This window comes from Ovis aries, chromosome 9 (assembly GCF_016772045.2).
Source record: "Ovis aries strain OAR_USU_Benz2616 breed Rambouillet chromosome 9, ARS-UI_Ramb_v3.0, whole genome shotgun sequence".
Taxonomy (NCBI): Eukaryota; Metazoa; Chordata; class Mammalia; order Artiodactyla; family Bovidae; genus Ovis; species Ovis aries.
In genome coordinates this window covers 53,119,730-53,143,095 of record NC_056062.1, presented here as the reverse complement: position 1 = coordinate 53,143,095, position 23,366 = coordinate 53,119,730, and the positions used below count along the sequence as shown (strand labels likewise).

The window sequence follows — 23,366 nt, the reverse complement described above, 5'->3', positions numbered from 1 at the left end:
CAAGGCACTCACAGTAATATACGTTATGAATTTCTTAAAGTATTGCAAAATAGAGTACAAAACATCATGCTCCTTAAAAGCCAGATGAGTGTCATATTTTGATGATTCAGAGAATGAGCGGTAATATAAATAGATTAATGAAATTAAGAGTGATTCATATGCATTCCCTGGTGCAACTTGCTTTACTAAAGGAAGCACAATGCACCTATTTGTAAAGCAAAAATAGAGACAAAGACATAGAAAACAAATGCATGGACACCAAGAGGGGAAAAGGAGGGTGGGGAGATTTGGAAGATTGGAGTTGATATATATATATACACTATTATGTATCAAATAGATAACTAATGACAACCTACTGCATAGCACAGGGAACTCTACTCAATGCTCTGGGGTGACCTAAATGGGAATATATGTATATATGTACAGTAGTATGAACGTGAAAGTCACTCAGTGTGTCTGACTCTTTATAATTTCATGGACTATACAGTCCATGGAATTCTCCAGGCCAGGCCAGAATTCTCCAGGAGTGGGTAGCCTTTCCCTTGGGATCCCAGCCTCCCACATTGCAGGGGGATTCTTTACCAGCTGAGCCACAAGAGAAGCCCGAGAATACTGGACTGGGTAGTCTATCCCTTCTCCAACAGATCTTCCCAACCCAGGAATTGAACCGGGGTCTCCTGCATTGCAGGCTGATTCTTTACCAACTGAGCCATCAAGGAAGCATGTAGAGTAGAAACTAACACAACATTGTACAGTAACTATACTCCAATAAAAGTGTTTTGGTTTTTTTTATAAGTAGGATGCTGTTCTAGGGTTACAGGAAGCCCTCGTTCTTTCAGCTAAACGTTTGTATGCGCATGCTCAGTTGCTTCAGTCATGTCCAGTTCTTTGCAACCATATGGACTGTACAGGCTCCTCTGTCCATGAAATTCTCCAGGCAAGAATCCTGGAACGGGTTGCCATGCTCTCCTCCAGGAAATCTTACCAACCCAGAGATTGAACCCACATCTCATGTGTCTCCTGCATTGCAGGTAGATTCTTTACCCACTGAGCCACCTTTAAATGTTTAAATATGCCATTTTAAAACAAGTGCTTTATTTAAATTTGATTGACTATCCTCAAAGCATATGGCTTTAAAATATTTATTAGTCATTTTTCATTGAATGCAACCACAGCAAGCCATATCAGCTATAAAAAGTATGCTAAAAATAGTATGAGTAACAATCCATAATATTCTTTTCAAGGTAAGTCTTTTCCTGATTACTGACAATAGTTTTCTTATTCTTAGTTATCATCTTTATTTATTAGAAAGATATCAAGTTTTAGCTCAAAGATGTTCTCACTATAAGATTCCAAAAAAGTTAATAGCCTGTTGTAAGAACTGTGGGAACAAGACAGAATAAATTGAAGACACCATTCCAATTAATCTCTACTCAATTCTAACTTTCAGTTTTTTCCAGACTCTAGGATCAGAGATTTCAGAAAGAAAAAAAATAAAAACCTAAACCCCCAAATTACCAAACTACCCTATTAAATATACCTCCTGTATTTGAGTATTGCAAACAATGAGTTCCAAGGTCTAAGCTCCCAACATAGCATAATAGTAAGTGGATGACAGCCTAGATCCATTGATTCTGGTGCTTAAAAGAAGACAAGAATGCATATTAAGGGACTGGAATTGTTATTGACTTCTATTTATTTTTACAAGGGTTGTTAGTCCCAGGCCAGTTGTCCCTTAACTGCTCAGCAAGGTCTTGGGTGACTTTCTGCTCAACCAGTGCATTCCCATGGAATGCAGTCTAATTGTAAATACTGGCTATCCATGAATCATGTAAACCTGATTCCATGGAAAGACACATGTAAGTTTCCCCACTAGGAATACACTTATTCCAGTGATCTGTTATTTTGGATTATTGCTGCCCTTGCTCAGCCATTCAATGTATATCTTTTGCGTATCTCTTTGCTGCTGTTACAAGCACACAAGGTGTCAAACCATTATTCAGTGCATCAGGAATTACCGTGCTTGAATCCTTCCAATTGCCTTGTAGGGCAGTTGTCACCATCCCCATTTACAGATGGGAACAACAAAGCCTCAGAAAGGTGAAATATTGAGTCCAAGTGCACAGAGTTAACATGTTACAATGTTACAGTCACTTGTGACATTACAATGTTATAAAACTTATATTCACATCAAAGGTAGTTCCATTAATATCTAATCTTCAGACCTATGGTCCTTCTGTTATAACTTTCTACTTTCCTTTATCAGTTTAAATAGACAAAAATTAACTGAATTTATTTTGTTTCTAAGTCTTCGTCACACCACCCTTATTCATTATTCCTAATAGACCTTTTGCTATTTTATGTACCAAAACTTTAACACACTTGTTTTCTTTAACAAAAATAATATTTGCAAAAAATATTTTAAGCACCGAAATACCATACAAAGTCTTGTGCCATAAATATGTTTTTACTTCCCCCACATGCAGAGAGAGGAGCTCCACAGGGACCACCCCAGGATAAGCCCCATTCTTCAGGCCAGTCGTGGGGGTGAAACAGCTGGGATTAGAAAGGGAGTGTGGTCATGAAGAAGCACGGCCTGAAGAAGAGCCAAAAAGGACTCTTAGTCATTCTAGAATTTGAGGAGTGATTTTTAACACGCCAGGAAGAAGTGAGTCAATAAGGAAGAATGTAAATCAAAAGGGTACAAGTTAAAGGAAAAACACAGTCACTTTTATGTAAATTGAAAGATCTTCTTCTGCCAAAAGGAAATTCTGGGAAAGATCTTGCCTGCACATCAGCAAAATGCAGGCAAGTTCCCATCTGTTTTCATCCCTCTGTCAGGAACAATTTTCCCAGACCAGTGGGACATGTAGACTGGAATGGAAACAGGATGGATTAAACCTATCTTTGCTATGAAATTGAAAAGGCGAAAGAGGTAGCTTTCTTTTTCTTTCTTCTTTTTTTTGAACAATTATCAAGACTAACTATCATATGAGCTAGACTAAACTACAGTGTTAAGATCAAGCTTTTTCTAGACTTTTTCTAGATTTAAAGAGTAGCCAAGAGGTCAATCCTTTTTAATTCCACCAGTCTTATAGGACTTAAGATTATAGGGAACAAAATGTATATTCTACAATGGAAATTCACCCCATTTTATTTTAAAAAATGTTTTCTTTAATTAAAAAAGTAGTGTTTTATTAATATAAAATATTATTCATGTTAGCTTATAAAAACTGTTTTAGGACTAATTGTCAAACTGACATTTTGTAATTTATATATTTATTATATATATATAGTATCTATTTTAAAGCATATAATGTGAGATCCTTCACCTCTGTATAATTTTGTGAAACAGTGTATGATTTTTAAAAAGTAAATTATCCATGTTTTTTTTTTTTTTTGAAACCTGAGAAGTCTTCCTAATATCTTCCTAAACATTGTCTGTGTTTTCTCAATCTCCATTTTTTGGTCAGCAAATTGCTATGAAGTCTCTATTTCGATAATGGCTCCTGAATGGTTTTTTTTGTTTTTTGTTTTTTGTTTTTTTGCTACTGTAACAAATGCTCACATAGTTAGTGGCCTAAGCAACATCCATAAGTCTTTTATCTCACAGTTCTAGAGACCATAAGTCCAGGACAGGTCTCACCAGGGCAAAATCAAAGTGGTGGAACTAATCTCTGGAGACACCAAGGGATGACACTGTGCAGTCGTAGAACTGAGACTGATGCTGAAATTCAGCCTCAATACCCTCCCATAGAGAACTGAGCCTCAGAGACAAGTAGAAAAGAATCGCTTGCCTGGCTTGCTGCAGTCCATGGGGTTGCAAAGAGTCAGACACGACTGAGTGACTAAAAACAACAGCAATAAGGCAAAGGGAGTCACAGCAGTAATGCCCTTAAAACTGTGTGCTCCGACCTATGAAGTGTTAGGAGCTTTATAGTAAGATTCAAAAAGGGTGTGATCAGCTCATGGACATTCTTCTGATTGGCTGGTGGTGAGGGAAGTGGGAGTCAGCATCATCATTTCCGGTTCCAACCTGTCTTGGGTGTGTGCCTGTGGACAGAAAGTAGTTAACTTCTCCCACCTGGTGGAGGTTTTCCTATCTATAAAATAGCTCAAAGATACTTTTGTGTGTATCCCTTGATGGGAAACCAGGACCCTGCTCCAAGGCTGTGCCATTGTTTCTTGATTGCTCCTCATTTGTTTCTATATCCCTTCCCCTCCCTGATTAGCAACTTCTGAACATGACCTTAGGAACTCAGGGAAAGTCATGGAGGCTGAATGAAGCCTATTTCTTATCAAGAAATGGGGGACATAGAAAGCCTTTTGTGTCCAGGAGCCACAGGGTGCTGCTCAGTATCAAGATCTCTGTCTTTTTGCTGTCGGTGGTGGTGGTGAGGGTGAGGCAGGGGTTGGGAGCTGGGGTGGGGGGGGGGGACCCTTAGCTCCTAGACCTCCAGTTCTTGCCCGAGGTCCCTTACCTCCCTGAAGTGGTCAGGGTCGTTCTCACACTTACATCTCTCTCTCAGTCAGCCAGAAGTGGTTCTCAACTTCTAAAGACACATGTGATTAGACTGATTCCACTGAGATGATCTAAAATAATTTTTCAACTTTAAAATCCTTATGCTTAATCATTTCTGCAAACTCTCTTTTGCCTCGTAGGATAATATAGCCACAGGTTTGGGGGATAAAAATGAGAACATACTGGGGACCATTATTTTATCTCCCATAGCTCCTCCACTAGGGAACTAGATTCCTTCAGATGATCTAGCTTTCCCAGTAACTCTCTCAAATTAAAGTGGATCATTACCCCAGATTTATTATATTTCAAAACCAGAAGATACAGTCAAGATCCACCTCCATCCTTTTTTCACTACCACTTCTTAGCTTTGCTTGTTTACCCTCATTTAATTTTACTTCCCAGTTTTTTGCCTATATGACTCTACTCCTATTTTTTATCATGATTTTACTTAATTTCAGGAAGCTCCGCTTCATGTTCATATTTCTTGAAACCTGCATGAGATTCCCTCTAGACCTGCCCCTCATCATTCCAGTGGACCAAACACCTGATACTCAGATATCCTAGACCTAATCCAACACAGTTTACCCTCATTCAGGTTTTGTTTTTTTCTCCTCATTCAGTTTTAACAGAGCTACATCTTAGCATTTTTATTACTTAGAATTCTTTAGTCCTTAAATTTCAAACTCTCAAATCTTCTTCTGATCCTTATTTTTGAGCTCCCCACCATCAAGCCTGTACTATTGCTAAATTTACTCTTTAATTTCTTCCAGACTTCAAGGTCTAACTTCTGTCTACTCTAATCATGCACTTATGCCAGACTCATTAATTTTTATCAGACCAACTTCATTCATTCACTTATTGAACAAGTATTTATTTAAAACCTGTTCAATGCAGATTTTACAAAGAAACATTCCAATTGTTGCTGATCTCACAAAGTTTGCAATCTACTTTCACTTTCCTTGCTACTAAGTCAGATCCCCAAGAAAAGTTAAAACTATTCATTAACAAGTATTCCATATTTTATTGACTACGTACCTTGTTCTAATTCCACTGCAGAGTTAGTTCCCCAAATATAGATTCTGTTCTTGTCTACATCAGTTAATTAGGCAAAAACATAAATATTCAATAGCTGAATACATAAACATGGAAAACTTAGAACTCACTTTCTCTTTTTTAATTTTCTGAGTTTCTAAATGAAACTGTCAAGAAAGAGAGACATGACCAAACCTGATTTATTTGATGACCAGTGTATAGAGCTGCTTTTACTAATTCATTGAATTAGTTAACTTACTACTCTTCTCCCAACAGTGATTATTTCAGAGGGGAAAAAAAATGTTAGTCACTGTGACCTCATGGACTGTAGCTGCCAGGCTCCTCTTGTCCAAGGAATTCTCCAGGCAAGAATACTGGAGTGGATAGCCATTCTCTTCTCCAGGGGCCTATTCCTGACCCAGGTCTCCTGCACTCCAGGTAGATTCTTTACTGTCTGAGTTATTTCAGAAGTTTAGTGTTTTTCTTTAAAGCACCCACATAACAATTCACTAACAACATAGTCTATATATCACAAAAAAAATGAAGACAGCCAGATGCAAACTCTCTCAGTTGCTATCACTTATTCCCTTCCAATCTTACTTATAATGGCAGCCCTTTCTAATCTTACTTTTCAGACTAACTCTGGGACCCTCTTTAACCCACTTATAGACACTGCTACTCCCCAAGTGTCCTGATGCTTGTTATATCAATTACCTATCCTGCCCTGCGCCTTTTTTGGCTTCTACACCATTGGTTACAAGTCTGATTGTCTCATATCCTAATAAAAACTTTCCCATTCCTCTCTTTTATGCCCACCACTATAAATTTTTCAAGAAATGTTCATTTTCATCTCTTTTCCTCATATCTCATTTCCTTCTTAATCCCGTAGGATCTTATGACTGCCCATAAAATATCATTGCAACAATTATTTAAAAGGTCATTTAGACTCTATTGGTCACTTTTGGGTTCTTCTCCAGCTTGACCTCTCTATAAAAAGCTGCTATTAATAATCCTGCTATATTCGAAGCTCTCCCTTGACTTTCATGAGTGTCTACTTTTCTGACTGCTCATCTGAGCAACCTTCTACATTTAAGATTGCTCCATCTAACTCTCATCCTCTGGGTCCATCCTTTCTTCATGTCCCACCTGCAGCCCTCCACAGTGATTTCTGAGTCTGCACTTGGCCCAGAAGAGACTTGCTTGATATCGATGATGCCAGTGATTTCAATGACTCGCAAGTCTACAGTTTCAAGACTGATTTCTTAACAGATGCCTGGTATTTTTAAAATTTTATTTATGTATGTGTATTTTTTATAGTAGGTCCTTGTTGGTTATCTGTTTTAAATATAGCAGTGCATTCATGTCAGTCTCAAACTCCCAATCGATGCGTCCCCCTCCCTAGTAACCATAAGTTCATTCTCAAAGTGGGTGAGTCTGCTTCTGTTTAGTGAATAAGTTCATTTATGGCGTTCTTTTAGGTTCCATGTATAAGTGATATTATATGATATTTGTCTTTGTGTGACTTACCTCATTTACTGTGACAATCTCCGTGTCCATCCATGTTGCTGCAAATGGCATTATCTCCTTCTTTGTGGTGGCTGTGTAATATTCCCTGTATATATGTACTGCATCTTCCTTATCCGTTCACCAGTTGAAGGACATTTAGGTTGTGTCCATGTCTTGGCTGTTGTAAACAGTGTGACAAAGAATACTGGAATGCATGTATCCTTTTGAACCATATTTTTCTCTGGATATATGCCCAGGAATAGGATTGCTGGATTATATGATAACTCTATTTTTAGTCGTTTTTGTTTTAATAGTGGTTGTACCAATTTATATTGCTACCAACAGTGTATGTTTTACATGCCTAGTGTTTTAACAGTCTAATATAGATTATTCTCCTATCCTGGCAAATATGCCTCCATAAAAACCTGAGAAGCCAGGTTCAAGTGTAAACTGTGAGATTTCTGGGGGTTCCTCCTCAGGATATAACAAAAGGTGAGAATTATCCCAGCCCTGCCTCCTGTCCTTTTTTCTTTCACTTTTGGACTCTATCCAGCACTGAACGGGACCTCATGAGTAGGCATATGGACCCCCCAACCTCAGGTGGAGGCTGCATCCATACCCTTGCAAACAGCTATGCTTTGAGCATCTCGAGTCTAAGGGAGGCACATCAGAGTGTGGTCCCAAAGAGGAAGTCTGCACCAATTCTAGAAGTGGATTGGGGGCCATTTGGACATGGTATCTAAGGTCTCAGGAACCCAAAACTGATGTAACAATAAGTATCAGACTCCAGGGCACATCCGTCTTAGACCTGTGGATTCCCTGTCCCAAGGAAACATATCCAGACCAGGACCAGGGTCAAATTCTCTAAATTGTGGACACTTAGACAAGGGTCCAAGGGCAAGACTGCAACTACTACCTGCCAGTCCTCTCCATAATGATATTATACTGGGTTATCCAACTTTCATTGTTTCTAACCTGAAACTTTGTCAAGGTTATTCTTGCTAATCATGGTCCTCCTCCCATGGACCTGTATATATCGCATCTACCTAGTCACACAGGATAGAGAAATCAAAGCATCTCGAATATCATCACCTTCTTCCTCCTCTCTTTTTGATTGTCACCCAGAGGTGGTGGTGGTTTAGTCACTAAGTCGTGTCCGACTCTTGTGACACCTCGGACTGCAGCCTGCCAGGCTCCTCTGTCCATGGAATTCTCTAGGCAAGAATGGACTATTGGTTCATTCTCTGAAATGTGTCTAGCACTTTTCTCCTTTCCAACTTCACTTTCATAGTCTCACTTGAGACTTCTGTTCTCTTTTTTGAGTAGCCTCTTAACCATTTTTTTCCTTTCTAATCTCTTGACTCTCTAGCCCATCCTTTAAATTCAGCTTATCTTTCAACAAGTTAAATAATGACACATTCCTTCTCTAAATCTTCAGCGGTGTTTCATTGCCTACTAAATAAGATTCTTCCTTATTCATGCTTGGACTTCCCTGGTGGCTCAGACGGTAAAGCATCTGTCTACAATGTGGGAGACCTGGGTTCAATCCCTGGGTCGGGAAGTTCCCTGGAGAAGGAAATGGCAACCCACTCCAGTACTCTTGCCTAGAAAATCCCATGGACGGAAGAGCCTGGTAGGCTGCAGTCCATGGGGTCGCTAAGAGTTCACTTTCTTTATGCATGCTCAGTCATTTCCAACTGTTTGTGACCCCATGGACTGTAACCCACCATGCTCCTGTGTCCATGGAATTTTCCAGGCTAGAGTACTGGAATGGGTTGCATTTCCTCCTCCAGGGGATCTTCCTGATCCGGGGATCAAACCTGTGTCTCTTGTGTCTCCTGTTTTGGTAGGTGGCTTCTTTACCCACTGTGCCTTTTTTGCTTTTATATATACAATGCCTCACAGATTCCTACTTCAGCCACATTGGCTAAATTTCTGTGCTAACAATATTTTTAAACTTTTATATTTTCTTACTTTAAAAAACTTTTCTTCCCTTAACCTAGAAGAGCTTTTCCCTTTTTCTTAGCCTATTAAGTTCAACTCAGAAGCTATTGCCTCAAGAAATCCATTGCATCTTGCTTTAAGAATTAAAGTTCTACTTCTAATCTGCTTTGATAATTCCTTTGCTCTTCCATCCATATCTTTCACTATTCTATTCATTCATCCATCCAGTCATACATTCAACAACGTTCACTGAGAATGTACCATGAACCTGACACTCTGCTTTATCCTATGAGAATTTCTGCTCTCATGGAGCTTAGATTAATAGAGAAGAAGGCTATTAATGTTAATCATACAGTGGCCCTAAGATATAAGGATAAACTGACATGAACAAAAAAAAAGAATTCTGCAAGAAAAGAAAGCGTTTTGTGAGAACGTGTAGCGGGTTTTCCTGGGTGGTTGGATGAGATTTTCTGAGGAATTGATAAGCAAACTGGGATTTCAAGGACTAGTAGGCATCAACCAGATGAAAAGGGGATATGGTTAAAATGGACTGAGAATGCTAAAGCTTCATGGTGGGAGTGACTTTGGCTTATTTTTTAAAAATGGATGAAAGTCAGAAACACTTGGAAGATATAAAGTAGGGGCTGAATAAAGTGAGAGTATCTGTTGTGATCCAGAGTGTTCAGGTTTTGTCTTTATTCTAAGAGAAATGGAAAACCTCTGAGTTTTAAGCTGGGGCAATGACACAGTTTTGTAAAGAACTTTCTGGTTGTAGCAGAGAAATTATCTGAGGATTATGAAAGTGGGTACAGAGTAACGAGTTACAAGACTTTTGCAATAGTTCAGGTGTGAACTGGTGGCTTGGGTGATGTTCGTGGTAGTAAACAGAAGTGTACAGGTTTGAGAAATACTTAGATCATAAAATCATCTAGACTCAGTGATTTGATATGGGTTCAGGGAGAGAGAGAGGGAGATGTCAGTGTTTCAGGCTTGGGTATAGTGAACGCTGATGCTATCCACCAAGATAAAGGACACTGGAAGATCAGTTCTTGGAGAGAATATCCTTTCACTTTGGGGAAGCTTGTGTTTAAGGTTCGCTTAAGATCAAAGGAGAAATCTGTGTTTGATGTATATTTGAGACTCATTGGCCTTGAGACTTCATAGAAAATATAGAGCATTAGAGAGGATAAGAGGCAAGTTCCATCCTTGAGGAACATCAATGTAGAAAAGTTTTCAAAGTGTGAGTTTGGGTATGCAGAAGAGGGGGCTGGCATGGAAGAGGATGCCCCTACAGAGGAGTCTGGGAAACTTTTTTCTGTCTTCATTTATACATATTTTGGCTCTGTATGTCACCCCCCAATGAAAGTTCCTTGAAGATAGAGAACATATCTTATTTACATATATAGTCCCCCAGCATCTTGGAACACTGTGTTTATGAGATGATGCTCGAATTGAATGTTGGTGACTCTTTGACAACAATTATTTTCTTCCCATGGGAAAACACTCTTTTAAATCTAGACCTATTTGTACTCATTTAATGTTTTTAAACTTAATTTAAAACTTTTTGGGCTATAATTTAGGATAATTATGCCCAAAAGAAAAGTTATAGGTTTCATCCTGTTCATAAGATAATGAAGATAAGGTCCCAGTAATATCTTTCTCTTTGTTTTGTTTATGAGCAAAAAGCAGTCTTATGTACTGATTTTTTAATGTGACTGTCACTAAAATTTGAAACAATCATAAACTATAAACATAAAGGAAATCTAACAAGATTAAATTTCCAAAAGTCATAAACTTCATTATAGGTCACTTCCATTCCAAAATAAGTCTGAAAGGTGATCATTTTTAATATTTTCAATAGCAAAATGGTTTCAAGGTTAAATAATTTAGCTTGCACACCTTCCATTCTGTCATTTGTTTTCCAGATAAATAGTACATGTCAAACTCAATTTAAAATATCCTCTTATCATCTTAATATCCTTTCATAATTTTTGAACACTGATCTTAATGTAAATTTTCTTCTCTATTTATAATTCTTCTTTTTCCAACTCCTTCCTCCTATAGCAAAATTATACACAAATGAAGATATCTATTTGAAATCTCTAAAGCAAAATGATGTGATACTTTGATATCATGATACACGATACTTAATACTTTGCAAAAATTTTTGTTGATGGAAAAGATTGAGAGTAAAATTATATATATTTTTGAGTTGGGCTGAAACTTTTTTTCTCCTTGGTAAGTCTTAACTAGGATCATGCAGGAATGTAAATTTTGTGTATTCACCTTGAAGATTAGCAGTTCTTTGTCCCCAAAGCAGATCAGTGACAAATGAAATTGGTATTTGTTACCACATCCCGAGCAGAAACTGATAACCACCTATACCTGGTGAGCAAGTACCTATTTGCAAAAACAATAGGATTTTAAAAATTCAGTCTCCAAGAATCTGTTTTAACTGTTCCTTATTCTCTTTATATACTTTTCTTATATTTTCAGACCCTTAAATGTGGGGCTAGGGAGCTCATGACACACACATTTCAACATTTCGGTTAAGGACTCTCACTGTGTGAATGTGAGAACATCATTTAATTGTAAGAAGTTTTTAAAAAGGGGGAAAATCAAGAAACTACACTCTCTGTGACTCATCTACTGAAGAAAAAAGACAGATTTTAATAGATTTTATTAAGTATTGTCCTTAAATCTCTAGTTCACAAATGGGACAATAATCTGAGACATCTACTTATATTTTCCTAGATTTCACTCTGTTGTTGTTGTTCAGTCACTAAATCATGCCCAGCTCTGCAATCCCATGGGCTGCAACACCCCCAACTTCCATGTCCTTCACTATCTCTTGGAGTTTGCACAAATTCATGTTCACTGAATCTGTGACTCTATGACCATCTCATCCTCTGCCACCCACTTCTCCTTTTGCCTTAAATCTTTCCCAGTATTAAAGTCTTTTCCAGTGAGTTGGCTCTTCACAGATGGTGGCCAAGGTATTGGAGCTTCAGCATCAGCATCAGTCTTTCCAATGAATATTTCACTTTACCAGACTTGAGTGGCTCACTGGTTTTTCTTTCGTGAAATTGTAAACATCTTGACAACAGTGTTATTGTTCCAAGCACTTCTTGTCTAAAAAGGACTTATCCTGCTATTCAAAAGAACTTCTACTTCTATTCGTTCAGGCCCTCAGGAGATGAATATCTTTACAGAGATTAAAGGACAACTCAGTTCAGTTCAGTTCAGTCGCTCAGTCTGCCCAACTCTTAGTGACCCCATGAATCGCAGCACGCCAGGCCTCCCTGTTCATCACCAACTCCCAGAGTTCACTCAAACTCACGTCCATCAAGTCGGTGATGTCCTCCAGCCATCTCATCCTCTGTCATCCCCTTCTCCTCCTGCCCACAATCCCTTCCAGCATCTGAGTTTTTTCCAATGAGTCAGCTCTTTGCATGAGGTGGCCAAAGTACTAGAGTTTCAGCTTTAGCATTGTTCCTTCCAAAGAACACCCAGGACTGATCTCCTTTAGAATGGACTGGTTTGGATCTCCTTACAGTCCAAGGGACTCTCAAGAGTCTTCTCCAACACCACACTTCAAAAGCATCAATTCTTCGGTGCTCAGCTTTCTTCACAGTCCAACCCTCACATCCATACATGACCACTGGAAAAACCATAGCCTTGACTAGACGGACCTTTGTTGGCAAAGTAATATCTCTGTTTTTGAATATGCTGTCTAGGTTGGTCATAACTTTCCTTCCAAGGAGTAAGCGTCTTTTAATTTCATGGCTGTAATCACCATCTGCCGTGATTTTGGAGCCCCCCAAAATAAAGTCTGACACTGTTTCCACTGTTTCCCCATCTATTTCCCATGAAGTGATGGGACCAGATGCCATGATCTTAGTTTTCTGAACGTTGGACAACTACAGCGAAGCAAAAGATAAGAAAATTATTGAACAAAAGACAATGTAAGACAGTTATAAATACTAATAAGACAGTACTTTCCACAATACATGACACAAAGCATATAATACGTATTCTGTAAAAATGACTGTTATTAAACAGTGAATTGAAACAAAAAGTTAAATTTTATAATAAGTAATTTACAAGTTGTACCTGAAGCTAAATGACAGACGAAGGCTAACAATTAAGGCATAGCCAAAAATATTACTGACAAAGTTATCAAACAAGCCAAGAAAGTTGATATCAATAATCAACAACATGAAATTTAAGACAAATAATAATATCCAGGATAAAGTGAAAGTGAAAGTTTCTTAGTTATGTCCAGCTCTTTGCAACCCCATGGACTATATAGTCCATGGAATTCTCCAGGCCAGAATACTGGAGTGGGTAGCCTTCCTCTTCTCCAGGGGATCTTCCCAACCCAAAGAGAACCCTGGATCAAACCCAGGTCTACTGTATTTGCAGGCAGATTCTTTACCAGCTGAGCCATAAGGGAAGCCCAAGAATACTGGAGTGGGTAGCCTATCCCTTCTCCAGCGGATCTTCCTGACCTAGGAACTGAACCGGGGTCTCCTGCATTGCTGGCAAATGCTTTACCAACTGAACTATGAGGGAAACCTCATCTAGAATAAAGAAGGACCATTATCTGATTTTCCTATTAAGAAAGTAAGTATGGCTTACTCTCTTAGGTGGCTTTTTTTTTGTTGTGAATAGGTTATGAAGAGAACAGGATGGTAATGGAGAGTTTGTTTCTCTTTCATTTGAAAAAAAAAAAAAAATCACAGATAAGCATCCCAAGGCTGGCTTGGGATCTCACATGACAGTAAAGACCCAGCTCCTTCTGCTATTCCTCTGCTTTATAATTCTTTGAACACTGATTTCATTCTCAAAGTGACAAGAGGCTACTGGATTTCCAGCCATCACACCCACCTTCCAACTGGAGACATTAGGGAAGGCAAAATCAACTGCCTTAAAATGCCTACCTGAAAGTCCTATCCACTACCTTCCATTTATATTTCATTGGCCAGGGTTTAGGGACATGGTCATACCTAACTTCAAAGGAGACTGGAAGATATAGTTTTTGAACAATGCATATTGCTGCCCAAATTAACATCAAGGTCCTGGTTTTTAGTTAAAAAGATGAACTTGAATATCAAGTAGGTAACTAACAGCCTTTGCTGCAAATCCTAGACTACCTAGTAACATATTTGGAGGGAAATATAACTTTACAGATATGAGTAGAAATGAAACAAAAATAGAAAAATAACATTAATAAGTCCAAAAGCTTGGTTTTTTTTCTTTTTTCAAAGGCAAAGAGAAATATCTTTGACAAGGCTTGTCAATGAGAGAGCAACACAGAGAGAGAGAGAGAGTGAACAAAACTGAGAAGAAACAGATACAGCATTATGAAGACAAGAGTTATAGGTAAGATTATTTTTAAATATATGATAATGTCATATATAAAACTGAATAAGGCTAATTTTTAAAACCTTGATGAAATTTATGATATTCATGGATAATAAAAATTTCCTAAACTGAGTCAAGGAGAATAAAATCTAACTGATCAATAAACATGAAATGTAAAATCTTGTAAAATGATTTTCTTCAAAAAGTACATGATCTACTATTTTATAGTCAAATATGCAAAACTTCCAAGAAAAACTTCCATTCTTTTTATCTGTTCAATGGAAGAAAGAAAAGTGGAAAGTTCTCAACTGGTATGTAACAGTACAATTACCCTAGTAATTACCTTAATAATAAAATATAACAAAAGAAAGTAACAAAAACCAAAAATATTTCTCTTCTCAAGATAGATATACACCCTAAATTAAATAGCAAATTAAGCCAGCAGTATGTGAAAAAAAGAGCCCAACTGTAATTTAATATTATGAATCAGTAAATTCTCCCAATAGGTCAAAGGAGCAAATCAAAGACCATTTTGATAGATGATCTAAAAGCAACTGATAAATTTAATATCCTTTTAATAAAACTCTTAGCAAAATAGGGGATAGAATAGTTTCTTAACTTGATCTATACATGTATAGCATCTTAAATAACTGTCATCATACTTAATGTTAGAGTAGAAAGTAATTTCATTTAGAGTTAAGAATGGGACAAAGGTACTCAATTCACTGTTAGTATTTAAAGTCTTCCTGGAAATGCTAAGTAATGCAATCAGAAAGTGAAATGAGATCGTATAATACTGGAAAAGAGAAAAACAGTTTTTAAAATCTTCAAATGATGTGGTTATAGACATGGAAAAAGTACTCAAGAGAATCAACTGAAAAACCTTGGGAACTAACAAGCAATTTCATTAAATTGGTCATGAAATGAACTCAGAATCGTTTTCTTATATACCTATGATGACAACTACAATCTAAGTCCTTTGATGAAAAAAAAAGTCCTTCTTCACTGCCGAAATTCAGTTCCTAATAAATAAATGGAAAAGAAAATACATATAAAAATAAAGATAACCAGAAATAAACTTATGTTTATGGAGAAAACAATACATGCTGTCTATCTACACCCTCTATGGAGTGTGATCCTAGATTTCAGTTCATCACAGTACACACTTTATAGCAAAATTCCAAAACAGTTCTTTCACAATTGATTGAGATATAACAAAAGTATAACCTACGTTAAAAAATTCAGCTGTTTCAGTCATAATTTTGATGATTTTTGGTAAATAACCACAATAGTGCAACCACTACCACAATCAAATTTTTTAATTAAATTAATCAATGTATTTAGGATGCATCCCAATTTTAAGGTAAACATTATGAATATGTGTGCATGCTCAGTCATGTCTGACTCTTTGCGACCCCATGGACTATAGCTTGCCAGGCTCTTCTGTCCATGGGATTCTCCAGGCAAGAATACTGGAGTGGGTTGCCATTTCCTCCTCCAGAGGATCTTCCAAACCCAGAGATCAAACTTGCATCTCCTGTATTGGCAGGCGGATTCTTTACCACTGTGCCACTGGGAAACCCAAACATTATGAATACATATTGCTAAAAATTTCCATCTTGAACTGGAGCTCTGCAAAGGTGAGTAATAGGGGACAAGGAGGAAAAGACTGAGCAAGGGAAGATACTTATGAGCCAATCTGTCTTCTCTTTTAAAAGAGATTCTAAATTTTAAGCACTTTAGGGTTGGGTTTCAGAACTATTCTATTTTTATTCATAGACAGAAAACAGGACTGAACCAGGGATTAGGAAAGCTTATAGGTTATTAGGAAAGTCCTTTTTAGGAAAATCATAGCTATTAGTCTGCTGCTGAGAAAGTTGGCTCTGTTCAAAGAATCTCTTAATTATCTCTCCTATTGCTGAAGCTGCAGTTAACATATAGAAAGGAGTGTTCTTCCCTTTAATGAATTCCCAAATGCTGTGGCATTTATTAAGGAAATATTTAAGTAGAGCCATTGTTCAGAGGATATTTTATTCTTTCCTTACTACCACTGCCCCTGCTTCAGCTTATTAGTTTCCTAGTGGGAGGTTAAAAGAAATCCACAAGAATATATTGTATTCTCTGTCTGGCCTTATTCCTTACTTAACTTTGTGCTCAACTGGTACAAAAATAAAAATAGGTTCAGACCCCAGTGGGTGCTGATTAAGAAACTCTAAAGTAGAATACAAGCTTTTAGCTCTACTAAGATTCTGTTTTCTCAGCCCTTTCATTTCTATCATTGATAAAAGAAAAATTAAAGTTTATAAATTCTCATTCTTTTCAAAGTGCATATAGAGTATTCAGTATGAGTGAGTCTTGGTATTCGGTTCTAGGATACAAAATGAATAATACAAACTTGGATCCTGGTCATAATCTGGCTAGTTGTACTGTGCTGAGTCTCTTCTGTCATGTCTAACTCTTTACAACTGTATAGACGGTAGCCTGCCAGGCTCCTCTGTCCCTGGGATTCTCCAGGCAAGAATACTGGAGTGAGTTGCCATGCCCTCCTCCAGGGAATCTTCCCAACCCAGTGATCAAACCCATGTCTCTTGCATCTCTTGCATTGGCAAGTCAGTTCTTTACCACTAGTGCCACCTGGGAAGCCCCAACTATGTGCTCATACAATGTAAGAAGCACCAAATTAGGAAGAATACTCCTGATGAGTACTAATCCAGGCTTGGGAGACCAACAAGTTTCCAGGAGGAAGTGTGTGAATCTACCATTGGGGAAAGACTGGGTGAATATAATTGAAGAACATTTTGGTGTAGGAAGTAGGCAAAATGTTTAAAATTCTTCTCTCATTTTTGAGAAGATTAACTCCCAACTTAGATCTGGGAATTTAAAACTGATTCCCCACAAGATGCTCAGTCCATTAATCAAGAAGTATTTATGGTGCCAATGAATTTCCAAACATGATAAGCACAGGATAGAATCATGAATGAGACCAAATTTCTGCTCTTGGGAGCATATATTCAACTGGCAGCAACACAGGTGCAATGATGCATTTGTGTGACATAATCCAGTATCCCAGTCAACTTCAGAAGCTCACATATCTTATTATTTGGCCACTTGATGCTCAATGTCATGTGAGATGATAGGTATGGACCCTGTATTTATCTCAAAACATTCCACCACCTTATTTCAGATTATATTTCCCTTGTCTATGATTTCCCACCCATTCCACATATATTTATTATAGCTCTTGGCATAGTTAACTTTTATGTCAGATTTATTTAACTTCTTGAGAAATTAACAATCACATACAGTCATGTAATGACCACAACATCAGGACATAGAAATTCCCCCATTGCCCCAAAATGTTCCCTTTTGCCTCTTCTTCGCCTAATCTCTTCCATACTCCCATCCCCTGCAACTGATCTGATTATTCTTCCTCTAGTTTCATCTTTTTCATACACTGTCAAGCCTTTAACGTCTGGTAACTTTCATTTAGTACAATGCTTTTAAAGATATATTTTATTTATTCTTCTTGCCTCATTGCACTGTTTGGGACTTCCCATACAAATCTGAATGGATGTGGTCATAGCACACATCATTGACTTCTTCTCAGTTTTAGGGGGAAACTATTGAGTGCGTGAAATTAAGTAAAATATTAGCTATAGTTATTTCAGGCTGAATCTTCCTTTTACTGTTTCCTCAGGAATCATTTCTATGCAGAATGTCTCACAACGGCTCGTTTGACATTGGGTGCTCTCTCTTCTCCATCTTGATACATCAGCACACTCCTCAGCTTCTGCACTCTGTGTATACCACAGCCTTCTCCCAGCTGGGATGCTCACATCTCTCAGGAAGCTCTCTCGGACTTATGAAACCAGCTTTGGGCCTTTTCTCTTCCTTAGGGCCCTTCTTTAATCCAGGGGAAGCACATGCATTTCTGACCTGTCATCAGCTTGTTCATAGTCTTGTCATCATTCTTTCTGCCACGAAGACCGTCTTATAGATACTGGTCAACCATATGACCCAACTTCCAGGATTCATTGAGCAGATTCTCTAGAGGGTCAATTTGAAACATCACTCTTATGGCTTAAATGAAGGGAAAGCAATACCCAATCTTTTCCTAGAGGGAGGGAGGGCAAGAAAAGCACCACAAAAAGCAACAGTGTTCTCAGAAGACATTCTCTCTCCCAGTATCTTCAAACTCAGGCATTTTATTCCTTTGAGTGAGTGGGCTGAAGTCAATAAAACTGAGTTTGGGTGGGACCTTTGCAAATCTTGCATAGAGGAGTCAAATGACATTTTTGAAAGGTCAGGATGTTTTCCTCTATTGCTTTATTTCTTTGGAGACTTTAGTTGACTCAGAGGCAAAACAGGTCTCATTATATAATGTATTACAAGTAAATGTATTACAACGTCAATTTGTGTTTTTCTGACCACATTACACTGTTTCAGTTTATTTTCCATACATGTTGGGCCAAAAGAACTATATTTGTGAATAAGGACAGCATATAAGGAACAGCTTTATGCATATACTCCTTTTAATTACTGCCATAAATCCCCATGATTTAGGAATTACTGAGGACTTGCTAAATAAAAAACTGCCAAGTGAGATTATGTAAAACTGACAGAATTGCAAAGAGTAAATATTTAACGGCAAGGCAGAGAAGGATCCATAGATCTAAGACTTTTTTAAAAAGTAGAATCTTGCTTTGAAGTGAAACCTTTTTTTCACTCATTCAATGTGTTTAATAAATTCCATATAGGTACCAGAAAGAGTGTTAGGGAATGTAAGCATTAATGGAGCTTCCACTCCCAAGAAAGAAGGAGGAAATAAACAAATAAATGAGCATGGCCATTTTGGATAGTGATACATGAATAAAACTATGTGATAACCTAGAGGGGTGGGTTGGGGTAGGAGGCAGAGGAGGTTCAAGAAGAAGGGGATATATGTATATTTAAGGGCTTCCCAGGTGGCACAGTGGTGAAGAATCTTCAGGCAATACAGGAGACATAGGAGACATGGGTTCAATCCTTGGGTCGGGAAGATTCCCTGGAGTAGGAAAATGCAACCCACTCCAGTATTCTTGCCTAGAGAATCCAGTGGACAGAGAAGGCTGGTGGGCTACAGTCCACAGGGTCGCAAAGAGTCAGACATGGCTGAGCATGCATGCACGTATACTTGTGGCCGATTCATATTGTTCTATGGCAGTAGTCAATACAATATTTTAAAACAATTATCCTCCCATTAAAATTTTAAAAATAAATTCTAAATGTAACAATTAATAAAAATAGCATCATTTTAAAAAATAGGGAAATATGATATTAGAGTGAGTGGGCATGAGGGTAGGGTATTTGGCAAGATTTGAAGGCCTCTCTAAGGAGGTGATATTTAAATTGAGACAAATGACAAGAAGTAGCAAGCTTTGTAAAGATATGGTGGCAGCTTGTCCTAGGCAGAGGGAACAGAGAGTGAAAATGCCCTCAGGCAAAAAATACTGGTAAACTCATAGATCAGATGCAAGGCCAGTGTGACTGTAGCATAATGAGAGGTGGAGCAAGGTAGATGAAGAAGTCGGGCAGGCAGGCAGCATGGAAAGGTGATGATCAGTCATTGCGTTTATTCTAAGTGCAGCTGGGAGCCTTTTGGAGGGTTTTAAGCCTAGGAACAATGTGTTCTGATTAATGAACTTCAGGGGTCATTCTCTCTGCTGTGCAGAGACTGAATTCTAAGGAACAAGAGTAGGAGTTGGAAGGCCAAGCAGAGGGCTGTGACAGTGGTTCAGGTTTGATATTACCGTGACATACTAGGCAGTAAAGATGGAGAGTGAAGTGGATGGACAGAAGATTGTTTTCTGGAGCTAATTAAACTTTATTAAACAATATTTGGAGGGGGAAAGTAAAAAATAAAGATAAATATCCAAATCACCCATATACAACAGAAATGCAAAGATGCTATACCCTTCCTTTCAGATCCACCCTGATCCTCCACTGAGTAGAATACTGGCTGCTGTCTTCAAATGACGACTGAATAAACTGCTTCTGACTTCACTCAGGGCAAGATAGTCTGCTGGGTGTGACACTGGGACTTTCCCTGGCCGTGACAGTAGTGTCATCCCGGGGGGCAGCTCTAGCCTGGGCTCTCTCATCTCTCAAGCTTCCTTATACCAGAATGAGAAGGAAGTGGAGTCAGTCCCACCCATCTGATTTTGGCAAAAAAAAATTCCAGGACTTTCATCTTGCTGGTTTCAGCATAGGCCCTTGGACCCCATAGAAATCCAAAATCGTGCAGGATCACTGTCACGACAACTGCTGATAATCTAGATATTGTTCCTTCACCAAATCATTATTGATGAGTTTACTGGATTCCCCATAGATGGAATCCTTCTGCCCAGCATACAGCCCCATCATATTCAACACTTCCCAGATTTTCTCCTTGGGGGCACAGTTCCGCTCCATGAAGGTCATACCCAGGAGAAGTATCAGGAGACTGGTCTTGGGCATGCCCCGGTCATCACTCAGCCTCTTGTCATAGCTGAGGTTGAGTGATTTGACAAGGTCATAGGAGTGGCTGGTGGGGTCTACTTCTTTCACTTCAATGCCAGAGACAACCTCCATACACTCACAGACTTTGCTGAAGATCACAGGGAAGTTGTCTTTGTGCTCTCTGATGACACTCCTCAGCATTTATGCTTTGGGGGTGGATTCCTTTGTTACATATTTGACACACAGGAACTGCACCAGTTCAGTCACCTTCTGGTTTAGCTCATGACTGAGCAAGAATTGGGGATCTGGTGGAGCCTCGGCGATGCTGGGGCCCTCCTCTTCTTGGCTTCTGATATTCTCATCAGATTGACTCAGTAGTGAGGCTGTGGTGGCAGCAGATGAGAAGCAGGCTCCCTGAGAACCCTGGCAAGCACTCAGTGCCCCAGTGGCAGGCACCTCCTCTGGGGTGCCAGAGGTCAAAGGAGTGAGGGAGGAGAAGGAGGAGGGAGGAGAAGGAGGAAGAGGAGGAGGAGTTGGCCTCTTCCTTCCTAGCCATAGGAGCTTGCACACTTTCAAAGCCCTTTCTAGGCCTTTTGGGGCCTGGAGATCTTCCTCAAGCTTGCAGTGCTCACTTTTCTGATCCAGGGACATGATGACTTGTGTTGGAGGTGGCCAACAGGAGGATGGGACCAGGTCTCCTCTCTAGGGGTGCTCCCACGTGTCATGGGCTCCTGTTTTCCTGGTTGGCCTGAGGCCTCATAAGTGAAGTGTAGCTAGGGTTTTTCCAGTAGTCATGTATGGATGTGAGAGTTGGACTATAAAGGAAACTAAGCACCGAAGAATTGATGCTTTTGAACTGTGGTGCTGGAGAAGACTCTTGGAGTCCCTTAGACTGCAAGGAGATCCAATCAGTCAATCCTAAAGGAAATCAATTGTGAATATTCATTGGAAGGACTGATGCTGAAGTTGAAACTCCAATACTTTGGCCACCTGATACGAAGAACTGACTCATTTAAAAAGACCCTGATGCCAGGAAAGATTGAAGGCGGAAGGAGAAGGGGATGACAGAGGATGAGATGGTTGGATGGCATCACCAACTCAATGGACATGAGTTTGAGCAAGCTCTGGGAGTTGGTGGTGGTCAGGGAGGCCTGGCGTGCTATAGTCTATAGGGTCACGAAGAGTCTGACATGACCGAGCGACTGAACTCAACTGAACTGAGGTAGAAGCCAAACCAGGTGTTACTATCTTAGAAACCAAAATAATAAAATATGTCATGAAAGAGAAAGTGAGTGTCTTGTCTCATGTTTCTGTTAAGTTTAACAAGGACAGAGGAATGACCACTGGAACATGGATGCCAAAGGCAACTGTTTGAACTTGTACAACTCACCAGAAATCAGAATCTAAAATAAGCCTACAGTGAAAGTAGTTTATTTTGGTACTCAGTCCCATGAGCTTGGAATGGAGAACTGGAATGGGTAAAGCAGGGAAGGGAGGACAGTCGATATAAGCATGTATTAACTTGATCATCACTGGAGACGCTATCATCTGGGAATCTTCTAAGAAGCTGTAGAACATTCCTCAGAACTGCCTGCCTGTTAGAGACCATTTATCTGTAGGCCCCCATCCCCTACTGCTCCAGGGTCATTTATGGGTGTCCATTCTCCATACTTTCTGATTTTCTCAAACTCAGCTATTGAGAGATTCTGCCCTCAGTGTAATCAAAGGTGTCAGGACAGAAAGATAGAGATATAAAGCACAGAAGAGAAGTATTGCCAGACTATACCTGAAAGGATCTGGTTGCTAACAGCAATATTTGGAATTTAATGTGAGCATGAAAAGTGTAAGGCAGGGAATAAGAAGGTCTGATAATATTCATTCCTAAAATTATTCAGGACCTTCAAGATAATGGTTTATCTTAATCTTCAAAAACCAATGCTGAAGGGTTAGTTGAGCAATCTATAGTCCCTGTTGCTGCAACAGGGACTGGGGCTGTGATTTATCAACAGCTCTCTCTCCCACCTTTTCTAGACTCCCTCTACCTTTGACCAGCCATACATCAACTCTAGGTTGTTTCCTTTAGTAGTGACTCAGATCTTCATCCTTATAGGTTCTGAGTCTTTAGTTGTTTTGCCTTTGCTTGGCTGTGGTTGTTGGATTTGTCCCTTTAGAGTTATTACTGGTCATGGAATTAATAAGAAATACTTCTGTGAGTTCCCTGGGTTTTACACATGTTCCCTTCTGCCCTCATAATATGGTAGCAATGTTAGGTTCATTAGTAAGTCCTTTCTCTGCCTACCAACTCACTCACATAGCAAGGCTGAACTGATCAGTTGGTAGCAGTCTTTCCAAGTTCAGTAGAATCTTGGCTGTGTCCCCTGTAGAAGCATCTTTTCCACTTACTTGAGATACAGGACCTTGAATCCTACAGAACCTAAGATTACTGGACAAAAATATACATTCTGCAATTCCACTGTTTGATTTTCAGATCCATATTTCTCACAGTTCTGGAGACTGG

At 39.0% G+C, this 23,366-nt stretch overlaps 1 pseudogene; it reads right to left on the bottom strand.

The window, feature by feature from the left end:
- Positions 1–20,410: 20,410 nt before the first annotated feature.
- Positions 20,411–21,499, bottom strand: LOC114116425 (putative MAGE domain-containing protein MAGEA13P; annotated as a pseudogene).
- Between the last annotated feature and the right edge of the window lie 1,867 nt (positions 21,500–23,366).